The sequence below is a fragment of the Vigna radiata genome, unplaced genomic scaffold, assembly GCF_000741045.1.
Source record: "Vigna radiata var. radiata cultivar VC1973A unplaced genomic scaffold, Vradiata_ver6 scaffold_343, whole genome shotgun sequence".
In the NCBI taxonomy this organism is placed as follows: domain Eukaryota; kingdom Viridiplantae; phylum Streptophyta; class Magnoliopsida; order Fabales; family Fabaceae; genus Vigna; species Vigna radiata.
The window spans coordinates 2,783-14,649 of record NW_014541992.1 but is presented as its reverse complement, the minus strand read 5'-3'; positions in this window follow the sequence as shown (position 1 = coordinate 14,649).

The window sequence follows — 11,867 nt, the reverse complement described above, 5'->3', positions numbered from 1 at the left end:
GGATTGTATTAGTTGAAATCATTCTCCAACATATTCATTCCACATATTCATCAATCATTTCATTTTCAAGTGTTTTGGCCCCAAGTAGTTCAAACCTTTACTTATGCATCACTTTTACTTTCATAACCCAATTTCACACTAAAAGGGAATCATTCTTTAGGTTAAGTTAGTTAGTAATTATACGATAGTAAAGTAGTAACCGAGTCTCTTGGGAAACGATGTCCAGTCTTACTGGTTTTACTACTTGAGCGATTTGGTGCACTTGCCAAAGTCTCAACAAGTTTTTGGCGCCGTTGCTGGGGACTTCGGTTTAATTACTTTACTTTTGTGTGATTTCTAACCCATTTAGGCTTTATTCTTATATCTCTTTTATTGTGAATAATTTTTGTCTCATTATTTGTGGGCTAACTTGGTGCTCTAGTACTATTGGCTCTAGTATATGCAGGACACAATCCGTACTAGGAGCACACATTTTTCTGAACCTCTCCTTTTAGATCCCGAAGTAGAAAAGATTGCCTAAAGAAACAACAGTAGAAGAAGAAGAGAGAATCGGGCATCTAGAGAAACTTCTCCCAATCTTGTGACTCTTAAGCAACCTATTTTGCCTGCAGCTGAGTAGGAAGTTGAACAAATGGCTGAAAATAGGAATGGTGATGGTGATGGGCAAGCTAGGCGCACTCTGGAGGATTTCAATACCTTCTCAGGGTCGCTTCATTTTAATAGTATCGCTCGGCCACGGATCAATGCACCAAACATGGAGGTGAAGCCTGCTCTCATTCATCTGGTGCAGAGCAAGCAATTTCATGGCCTGGCACACGAAGATCCATTCAAACACATCACCTGTTTCTTGGAGATATGCAATACAGTGAAGCTCCAAGATGTTCCTGATGACTTCATAAGGCTCAGCCTATTTCCATTCTCTCTTGAAGGCAATGCCAAAGAATGGCTCAGTTCATTTCCTGAGAATAGACTCACTTCATGGGATGATGTGGTGGCAAAGTTTTGCAAAAAATACTTCCCTCAATCCAAAGTAACCAAAGGGAAGCAAGAGATCTCATCTTTCCAGTAGGGTTTTAGTGAGACGCTGAGTCAAGCTTGGGAAAGATTCAAAGGGCTACTAAGAAAAACACCCACTCATGGGTTTGATGAGCCTACAGCCTTGAACGTGTTCTTGGGAGGATTGAGCTCCCAAACTAAGTTGATGTTGGATGCCTCAACTAGAGGAAACATTCGTTGGAAGACCCTAGAGGAAGCCCGTGAGCTCATTGAAAACATGGCTGCAAATGATAGTGAATCACAGAATGAGAGGGGGCAACAAAGAGGTGTCTTACAACTACAGTCTTATGATGCCATCTTGGCCCAAAATAAACTCATGACCCAACAACTTGAAATCCTCATGAATAAATTCTCACAGTTGCAAGAGCACCAGAATGTGTCACACGCCCAACATCAAGGGTGTGCGCTGTGTGGTGGAGAGCATACAAATGGCCAGTGTGTGAAGCAGGGCAATACCCAAGAAGATGTAAATTACATGGGTAATCAAAACCGGCCAAAAAATTACAACCAAGGTTTGAGACCCCACCCTAGCATGGGCCAAGGACAAGCTGGGCCATCAAACAGACCACCACATCAACAATACCAACCTCACTCTGCTTGTGCTGAAAGATCTTCTAAGTTGGAAGAAACTCTCCAATAGTTTATGCAAGTCTCCATATCCAATCATAAAAGCACTAAAGCTTCCATCAGGAACTTGGAGATCCAAATGGGCCAACTGGCCAAAAAGTTGGAAGAGAAATCTGACAAGGGTTTTGGAGCCAATACCGAGGCTAACCCAACGGAGGAGTGCAAAGTTATCACCACTAGAAGTGGTAAGGTGTTAGATGAGAAAGAGAGGGAGGACAAAGCGAAGAAAGCTGAGGAAGTGGAGAGAGAGTGGAGAGAAAAGAGAGGAGAGTAGAGAGAAAAACAATAAGAAAGAGAAAGAGGAGAGAAAAGTAGAAGATGAAAGTAAAAGAAATGAGAGTGTAAGAGAAGAGAAAAAGAAAGAGGGAGTTAAGGAAAAGAAGAAAGAATTTGAGAAACCACATCCATACCCAAAAATCTACTCTAGAAAGGAGAAGGAGAAGCAATATGGGCGGTTTATGGATATCTTCAAGCAATTGGTGATCAAAATACCCTTCTCAGAAGCACTTCAACAAATGTCGGCCTATGCAAAGTTCATGAAGGAAATCCTCACCAAAAAGAGAAAATACATTGAGGAGGAGACTATTGAAGTGCAAGGCAATTGTAGTGCCATCATTCAGAAGCTTCTTCCCCCAAAATTCAAAGATCCGGGTAGTTTCACCATCCCTTGCACCATAGGGAAGCTTGCCATTGGGAAGGCCTTGATTGACTTGGGCGCTAGCATCAATTTGATGCCCCTTTCCTTATTCAAGAAGATTGGAGAGCTAGAACTCAAGCCAACTNNGATGACTCTACAATTGNNGGATAGATCTATCAAATACCCACATGGTGTAGTGGAGGANGTTCTTGTGCAAGTTGATAAATTTGTGTNNCCGGTGGATTTTGTCATCATGGAGATGGAGGCGGATGTGGATGTACCTCTTATCCTTGGAAGGCCATTTATGAAGACAGNGAGAGTGCTTATTGANGTTGATGATGGCAAGCTCAAAGTNAGAGTCCAAGATGANGAGGTGAATTTCAATGTTTNTGAAGCCATGTCCCACTCNAGTGATGAGGGAGAATGTTTNAAAGTTGATGTTCTTGATGAAGTTTGCACTAGANTGGAAAGGGAGATTCATATTTCTTCTCCTCTTATGAAGACNCTCATTGATGCACGNNAATCTCTCAATGAAGCAGAGGAGAGAATTCTTGATGATTGTTTGACAAATCTTGATGTGTTGAAGGAGATTCCACCTCATGAGGAGAAAGTTGAAGATTTAAAGACTCATGATAGTGTTGAAGAGAAGAAGGTAGAGCTGAAAATGTTACCCTCTCATCTAAAGTATGTTTTTGTAGAAGAGGATAACAACAAACCTGTCATCATTAGCAGCTCCTTAACAATTGATGAAGTGAAGAAGTTGATGGAGGTCTTGAAAAACAACAAAGGAGCTGTGGGATGGTCTATTTCTGATTTGAAAGGAATAAGTCCCACCTATTGCATGCACAAGATCTTCATGGAAGAAGACCTCAAACCTGTGACCCAACCTCAGAGAAGGCTTAACCCTATTATGAAGGAGGAGGTGAGAAAGGAGGTTCTAAAGCTTCTTGAGGCCTGAATTATCTATCCCATTTGTGATAACACTTGGGTGAGTCCGGTGCAAGTAGTGCCCAAGAAGGGTGGCATGACAGTCATTTGTAATGAGAAGAATGAGTTGATTCCTACAAGGATTGTCACCGGTTGGAGAATGTGTATTGACTACCGGAAGCTTAACAAAGCCACTAGGAAGGATCATTTTCCTCTTCCCTTCATGGACCAGATGCTAGAGAGATTAGCAAGTCAAGCCTTTTATTGCTTCTTGGATGGATATTCAGGTTACAATCAAATAGTTGTGGACCCCAAAAACCAAGAGAAGACGGCTTTCACATGCCCCTTTGGGATATTTGCCTATAGGAAGATGCCATTTGGGCTTTGTAATGCCCCAACAACTTTCCAAAGATGCATGCAAGCCATATTCTCCGATCTTGTGAAGAAATATATAGAGGTCTTCATGGATGACTTCTCTGTGTTTGGAAGCTCATTTGATATATGTTTGGATAATCTTGAAATTGTGTTGAAAAGATGTGTCCAAACTAATTTAATCTTCAATTGGGAGAAGTGTCATTTCATGGTGACCCAAGGCATTGTTTTGGGGCACAAAATATCATCCAAGGGGTCCAAAGCAAAAGTGGAGGTGATTGAAAAGCTTCCTCCACCAACCGATGTGAAGGGTATACGAAGCTTTCTTGGCCATGCGGGGTTCTATAGAAGATTCATTAAAGACTTTTCCAAGATTGCTAAGCCCTTGAGCAATCTCCTTGTGAAGGACACGCCCTTTGAGATGGATAAGGAATGCCTAAAGGCATTTGAAATTTTGAAGAACAAGTTAATTTCGGCCCCGGTGATCATAGCTCCTAATTGGGACCAAGACTTTGAGTTGATATGCGATGCCACTATGTTATAGGAGTTGTGCTTGGCCAAAGAAGAGAGAAGATCTTTCATGCCATCTACTATGCTAGCAAAGTCTTGAATGATGCCCAAATCAATTATGCCACAACGGAGAAGGAGTTTCTTGCCATAGTTTATGCATTGGAGAAGTTTAGACCCTATCTTAATGGGTCTAAGGTGATCATTTACACCGACCATGCTGCCATTAAGTATTTGCTCACAAAACCTGACTCCAAACCAAGACTAATCAGATGGGTTTTGTTGCTCCAAGAGTTCGATGTTGAAATTCATGACAAGAAGGCAAGTGAGAATGTCATTGCAGATCATCTATCTAGGCTTATCAATGAAGAAGTCACTTGCAAGGAAGAAGAGATCCGTGAGTCATTCTTAGATGAGACACTCGTGCATATTCAACAGAGGCCATGGTTTGCTGACATGGCTAACTTCAAGGCTGCAAGAGTCATACCAGAAGACCTAACATGGCATCAGAAAAAGAAATTCCTACATGATGCGAAGCATTTTATCTGGGATGACCCTTTCTTGTTCAAGATTGGAGCTGACAACCTATTGAGGAGGTGTGTCACTAGTGAGGAGGCAACAGGTATTTTATGGCACTGCCATAACTCTCCTTATGGTGGTCATTTCAATGGAGAGAGAACGGCGGCTAAAGTTCTTCAAGCTGGATTCTATTGGCCTACCTTGTTCAAGGATGCTCACCATCATGCTAAAAGTTGTGACAAATGCCAAAGAATAGGAAGTATCTCAAGGAGGCATGAAATGCCCTTGCAAATGATTCAATAGGTGGAAGTCTTTGATTGTTGGGGCATAGACTTTGTTGGCCCTCTTCCTCCTTCTTTCAACAATGAGTATATCCTGGTGCCTGTTGATTATGTGAGCAAATGGGTGGAGGCAGCTGCTCGCCCCAAAAATGATGCATCCACAGTCATCAAGTTCTTGAAAAAGCAAGTTTTTACCCGGTTTGGAGTTCCTAGGGTCCTCATTAGTGATGGAGGATCTCACTTTTGCAATGATCAATTGGCCAAGGTGCTTAAGCACTATGAAGTTAAGCATAAGGTGGCCTCACCTTATCACCTACAAACAAATGGCCAAGCGGAAGTTTCAAACCGGGAGATAAAGAAGATCTTGGAGAAAACTGTGGCTTCTTCTAAGAAGGATTGGTCTCAAAAGCTGGATGATGCCCTATGGGCATACAAAACTGCTATGAAGACTCTAGTGGGGCTAACTCCTTTCCAACTTGTCTATAGGAAGGCTTGTCACTTACCGGTTGCATTAAAGCACCGTGCTTATTGGGATCTCAAGTTCTTGAACTTTGACCCATCCATGTCTGCTGAGAAGAGAAAGAGGCAACTTCTGGAACTTGAAGAAATGCGCCTCCATGCTTACGAGTCCTCCAAGAGCTACAAGGAGAAGGTCAAGTTCTACCATGATAAGAAGTTGGTGAAGAAAGTATTTCATCCCGGTCAACAAGTCTTGCTATTCAACTCCCGCTTCAAACTCTTTGCGGGCAAATTGAAATCCAAGTGGTCGGGTCCGTTCACTATCAAAGATGTCAAACAACATGGAGCAGTTGAACTGATAAATCCCTCCTCTGACGACCCACTAAGAAGTTGGGTAGTCAATGGGCAACGGCACAAACATTACTTAGGTGGTGAGGTTGAACGCCTCAAAACAAGTATTGAGTTGGTTGACCCCTGAGCATCACGGTGTCAAGCTAATGACGCTAAACGAGCGCTTACTGGGAGGCAACCCAGTTTTTTATCCCTACTTTTTTGTTGTTTTATGATTTTGTTTTCTTTTCATTGTTTGGAGTTGGTTTGATTGTTCTTAGTTCAAAGTAGTTGTTTAGGAATTGTGATTTTGATTTGAAGTTTTTGTGATGAGATCAGTACATTGGTGGAATGTGAGTGTTGTGAATAGGTTCAATTCAAGTTGTTTAATTGTATTTTGGTGTGTTGGTGTTTGTTTATGTTGAGTTTGTTGAGTTAGGCATGTTATAGTGCTTTTTGTTGTTGGTAGAATTATTGGTTAGTATGTGTGAGCTGTGTGTATCTTAATGGTAGAATAATTACTAAGTTTACCTATGTTAGTGTAGTCACTAGGACTAAAGTAGGGAGTAGTGTGTAGGGTTATCTATAATCATTGTATCTAGCAGTCTAGGACAGTTCCTTGACCTTCCATTTCCCTATTGTATCAACTCTTTATCTATATAAATAATAGAACATGAGGAGGGTCCATCAAGCCCTTTAGAAATATATTCCTCTGTTTTAAATCTCAACAGTTGTCAAAGAGTCTAATCTTGAGTTGGAGAGTTGGAAAGCTTGGAAGTGGACACTTGATTTGGAGTTCTAGCACTCAATTTCACTCCCTATGGATTTGAACAAGTTTGTATCGTGGAAACACATTGATCTGAGCTGAATTGAGTGTTTAGAAGTGTCTAAAATCAAAAGTCAAAGTTGAGTTGGACCAAATTCAAAGTCTGCAGAAATTCTGCAGAATTGGCGCCCAAGCGCCCCTAAAGGGCGCCCAAGCGCCCCTAGAGGGCGCCCAGCGCCATTTTTCTCTGTGTCCAGATTTAGGTCTGCTGCAAAGGTCGTGCCCAAGCGCCTCCAAAAGGGCGCCCAACGCCCCTGTTCTGCTGCTTCCCAGTTAAAAGTCGTGCCCAAGCGCCCCCTAGAGGGCATCCGGGCGTAAGTTCTGCAGAAAAATGAAATTTGTCTTGGGCTTGAGTGCACAGTATCTGACCCATTTAAAGTTTTTCCTACCCTACAACTCACGCCACCCCTGCGCCCTTCTCGCTCACACTCTCTGTCTCTTTTTCACTCCCAACCACCACATTCTCCCTCACTCACTCACGCTCCTCCATTCTCCCAAACCCAAACCACCACTTTGAACTCACGACCACCACTGACCAACACTGACCACCACACCTTCTCCTTCTCCAAACCCTAAACCCCATTCACGGCCACTCCAACCACCATGTCTATCACTCTCTCACTCTAACCCACTTCACCACAACCCTCCTGTTCAACCCATCTCACTTTTTCCCTTTCGCCCAAACCATCAAACCCTCACCTCCTCACTCTCTTTCTACTCCGGCCACCACTACTCGCCCATTCACACTTTTCCCACGACCAACCTTCACTCTCACACTCTCACGGTCACCACCCATTTTTGCCCTCACACCATCACCGATACCCACCTCGCACACATTCACTCTTTCACTCAACTTTTGCTCATTCTCTCACTCACACTCTCCACTTTCACGACCCAATCCCACACCTACAAGCATTCTGACCACCACCCACTCTTGTTTGTCCCATTGCACTCCAAGTGTTCATCTTATTGCCAAGCATTGGGACACCATTTGCACTGCTGCAGTCTCACACGCCCAAGCACTCAATTTCACACTCTCATCTTCTCCAACTCAAGTAGGCATAACCTTTGCTTGTTCTTCAATTTGTGTTTCATTTTGCAGTGGTTGATGCTTGTTTGTTCAAAGTTGTATGTTGCTTTCAAATGGATTAAATTGATTTTTGCTATTTTGTCATTGCTTATGTGTTTTGGAGGGTACGCATTTGCTTCTGCCCTTATTCTCGTGTTCCCAGAATTCATTTTGGGGTTGTCTCATGGGTTGAAAGGGGTTGAATATGTGCTTTGGGCTGTTCTTTGAAGTCTTGATTGTCAACTTGTGCTATTCATTTGTGCAAGGGGAAAATTCATGTTTGTGATTAACGTGTGTTTGGACCACTTTGTTTAGTAAAATGTGTCTGTTTTGTACTGTCTTGGACTGCTTTTGAAATTGTATTAGAGGGTTAGAATTCGGTCAGTTCGAGGTAGCCCATGAAGGATTTTTCTGCATGATCCTGCGCCCCGCGCCCTCTATAGGGCGCCCAGGCGTCACCCACCAGCACAACACACACTTGCAGCCCTGTTCTGCAGCAATTCACGCCCAGCACCTCCTAAAGGGCGCTCAGGCACCACCTACACACACAACTCTCTTCTTCCACGAACTTTTGAGATCTGTTTCACTTTCTTCTATTCTTGCATGCCTTGTTTTGTTTTTCCTTTGTGTTTCCACACTGTTTTTGTGCTTTGTTAAGCCTTGGGTGTGCATCAATTTGAGTGTTTTCTGCAAATGGTTTCTTTCTTGAATACTAACGTGTACAAACCTTTGTTGCAACTTCTATCATGTAGGAATGGCTTCATCCTCTAATCCTAAGAGAGTCAAGACTGTTGCTCACAAGAATGACAAGGGCAAAAAGAAGAAGCACAACACCTTTAGTCACCACTTCCTCTCTAAGAAGCATGAGGAACACTTTCAGGTGGTTCAAAACTGCCGCCTGTTGATGGAGAGGCAAATGGAACAGTTGATTTTGGATGAATATGAATTTGGAGCCGAGCTTGACAGGCGGAACTGGACGAGTGTCCTCACCTATCCCGAGCCTGCGAGCATCGCGATTGTCAAGGAATTTTATAGTAATGCTCGCCATTTTTTTGATGAGGAGGAGTCGTTCCTCATCTATGTCAAGGGCCAAAGGGTCCTCTTTGATGCTGCCACCATCAACACCTTCTTCAACACTCAGTGGCCTGAGGACCTTACATCTTGTGAGTGCACCGCAGCCCGTAAGGATGAGTTTAGGGACGTTGACTTTGAGGATGTGGAGCGTGTCCTATGTGTTCCAGATGGCCACTTTTAGAGAAACAGTCACGGAAAGCCTCTTTATGTCCGACGCTCCCTCCTCACCCCTGTGCACAAATATTGGGTGGCTCTCATGCATGCAAACATCACCCCGTGATCTCATGTCTCGGATCTCCTCTCCAGCAGGGCCATTCTTTTATACTTCATCCTCCAGGGCCGGCAGATCAGTTTGGGCCAGGTCATTGCTAGAGAAATCTTCGATTGTGCTCATTCTGCGAATCCGAAGGCTCCTCTTGGGCACCCATCTCTCATCACTCACTTGTGTGGGCTTGCTGGTGTTGACACGTCAGAAGCACCCTTAGAGCGTCCGTGCAAGATGATTGATCGCGCTTATTACAGGAAGTATTGCCTACTTGATGAGGAGGGTCTTCCCATTCTTGCCCCTCAGCCTCCTCGTTAGCAGGCCCTTGGGCCTGACCCGCCTGCTCAGCCTGACCACCCTGCCTCACACGATTCTTTAATGATGGTGGAGATAAGGCAGATGATGCAGCGGATGGAGGCGAAGATGGAGACCCTTCACCAGATCGGTCGTGCCCAGGAGGCGAAGATGGAGGCCATTAACCGGATTGGTCGTGCCTAGGCAGCGATGAGGAGGCACGCTTTTGGGGCCTCTCACCTCGATTTTATGACTCCAGCCGAGTATGAGGCGTATGTAGCTTGGCCTGGGGACCAAGCTCCCACTGCTGGAGGAGGTGGCTCTTCGTCTGGAGCACAGGCCATGGAGGAGGATAGCATTGAGGAGGATGACTCAGATGCTGGGACGAAGATTATGGAGGATGATGAGGATTCTGAGGAGGATGACACTGAGGTGGAGGATGTTGATGGTGATAAGGATGACGAGGATGATGATTGAGGCTTATGGATCAGTCTTGGCCACTGCATTGCATTGTGGAAACTTTTATTTTTCTATCATGTTTTCAATTTTAGCTTTTAACTTATAGTTTCAATTTCTTTTGTTTAAAGTTTGAACTTGGCTGGTTAGATAGTTTGATGACAATGTTTTGATTTCAAGTATTGCATGTGATTTTGAAAATTTTACGTGCTTGCTCATTTTGTGTGATTTCTCAGAGAGGATAGGATTGAGATGTGAAGATTTGATTGTGGTTGCTCATGATTGTTTGAGATTATGCTAGGTTTTTCTTGTGGTCAATATACAGGGAATTGTGTTTGAAAACAAAAATGTGGAACCCTAAGAAACCTAGTGAGATGTTGTGCCTCAGAATTTTTGTTGAATGATATCACTTTGGAATCTCAATTGATTTTGCCTGATTGTCTCTATGTGAATCATTTACTTGCATGTTTCATATGATCAAGGCCATCTTGTTCTTCGATCTTGTCTATGTTTTGAACTCAAGAGTTGTTGTAACCCTATGAATCTGGAAGAAACATTGATCCCATCCTTGAACTTTTAGACCAATATTGAAAATTTTGACCTCCTTACCTTGAGTTAAGTAGAGCATTCATTTTGGTATAGGAAAATGGTTTAAGTTTGGGGTGGTTGAGGTTACAAAAAAAAAAGAAAATGACAAGAAAAGCGAAAAGAAAAATGCGAAGAAAAAGAAAAATAAGGAACAAAATCAAGAAAAAGAATCAATAGATGAAAAGTTGGAAAGAGAATTGAAAATTGGTTATAATTGCTTGAAGTTAAGAAGAGGATTATGTTGACTTGTGCTGATTTGAATGCTCTCTTAGCTAAAGGTGTTTTGTATCGAGAAAAACCAAAATTCTTTCTTAGCCCAACCAAAATACAAGCCTTGAAAGTCCTTGTGATGCAAACTTGCAGGTGAATGTATTCATTGTGGTAGAAATGAAAGGCAAAGTTGAATTGTGTGACCTTGTGATGCTAGTGTGAGAAACACACATCCTTATACACCAGTGTGCTTGAGAGAAACAGTTTCTCTGGTGAGAGGAAAGGGCCCATGTTAGTGTTGAAAACACTTTTGCCATGGTTGTTGATCCTTCTTAAAACCTTACATGTCTTGAGATTCTTGTTCTGTGAGCACCAGGGTTGAAATTTTCTCTGTCAAAAATTCATCTTCTCAAGTTGATTTTACCATGATGAGAAAGCTTGATTGGATCCTACTTGTCTTGAGTGTTGACTCATTGGAATTGAATTGTCTGTCTAAGCCTTGTTCCCCTTTTTGCTTGAGGACAAGCAAAGTTTCAAGTTTGGGGTTGTTGATAACGGTAATTCTTACCATTATCTATGGTGCAATTTTCTTGCCAAATCAACACTCCTGAAGCTTGAAACACGCTTAATCCTCTTTTTAATCTAACTTTGTGAATAAATTCAGCTTAAGTTATACACACTAGTTTTCATCACTAATTCCTCAAATTTTGTAGGAACTTTGTTTGCTTTGGAAGGACATTCAAGCTATCAAGAGTGGAGAACCAAGGAAAAGCTTAGAAGATGAAGTTTTGAAGATGCTTCCCTGCACAAGTGGCGCCCAGGCACCCCTAAAGGGCGCCCAACGCCCTTCAACTCGCAGTTTTCAAAAATTGCCCACGCCTAGGCGTCCCTGAAGGGCGCCCAATGCCCTTTGTCTCGCTGTTTTTGGCAATTCTTCACGCCTGGGCGCCCTTGGAGGGTGCTGAGCGCCCTTTGCCTCGCATTTCTGATGATATTGTGGCACCCGGGCGCCCCAGAAAAGGGCACTGGGCGCGAATTTTTGCTGAGTTGGCACCCTAGACCTATAAAAGGCACACAATTTTCGAGGGTTCCAACTTCTTGGCGGCTGAAGCTCTAAAACATCATTTTGGACACCTTCAAGCAAGCTTTAAGCTGTGGGAACTCTTCCTTCTTCCTCCTTGGGTCTCCTTCTACACCATTTTTCTTCCGTTGTAAGCTCAAGCTCTCCATGACTATGGAGAGCTAAGTTCTTTTATGTTAGGGAATGATGTAAACTATACAAACCATTTGTAAATGCACTTGTTCTAAATGAATTTATGCTTCTTTCATTACTTGTTAGTGTTTATTTCTTTGCTTAAAGCTTGTTATGA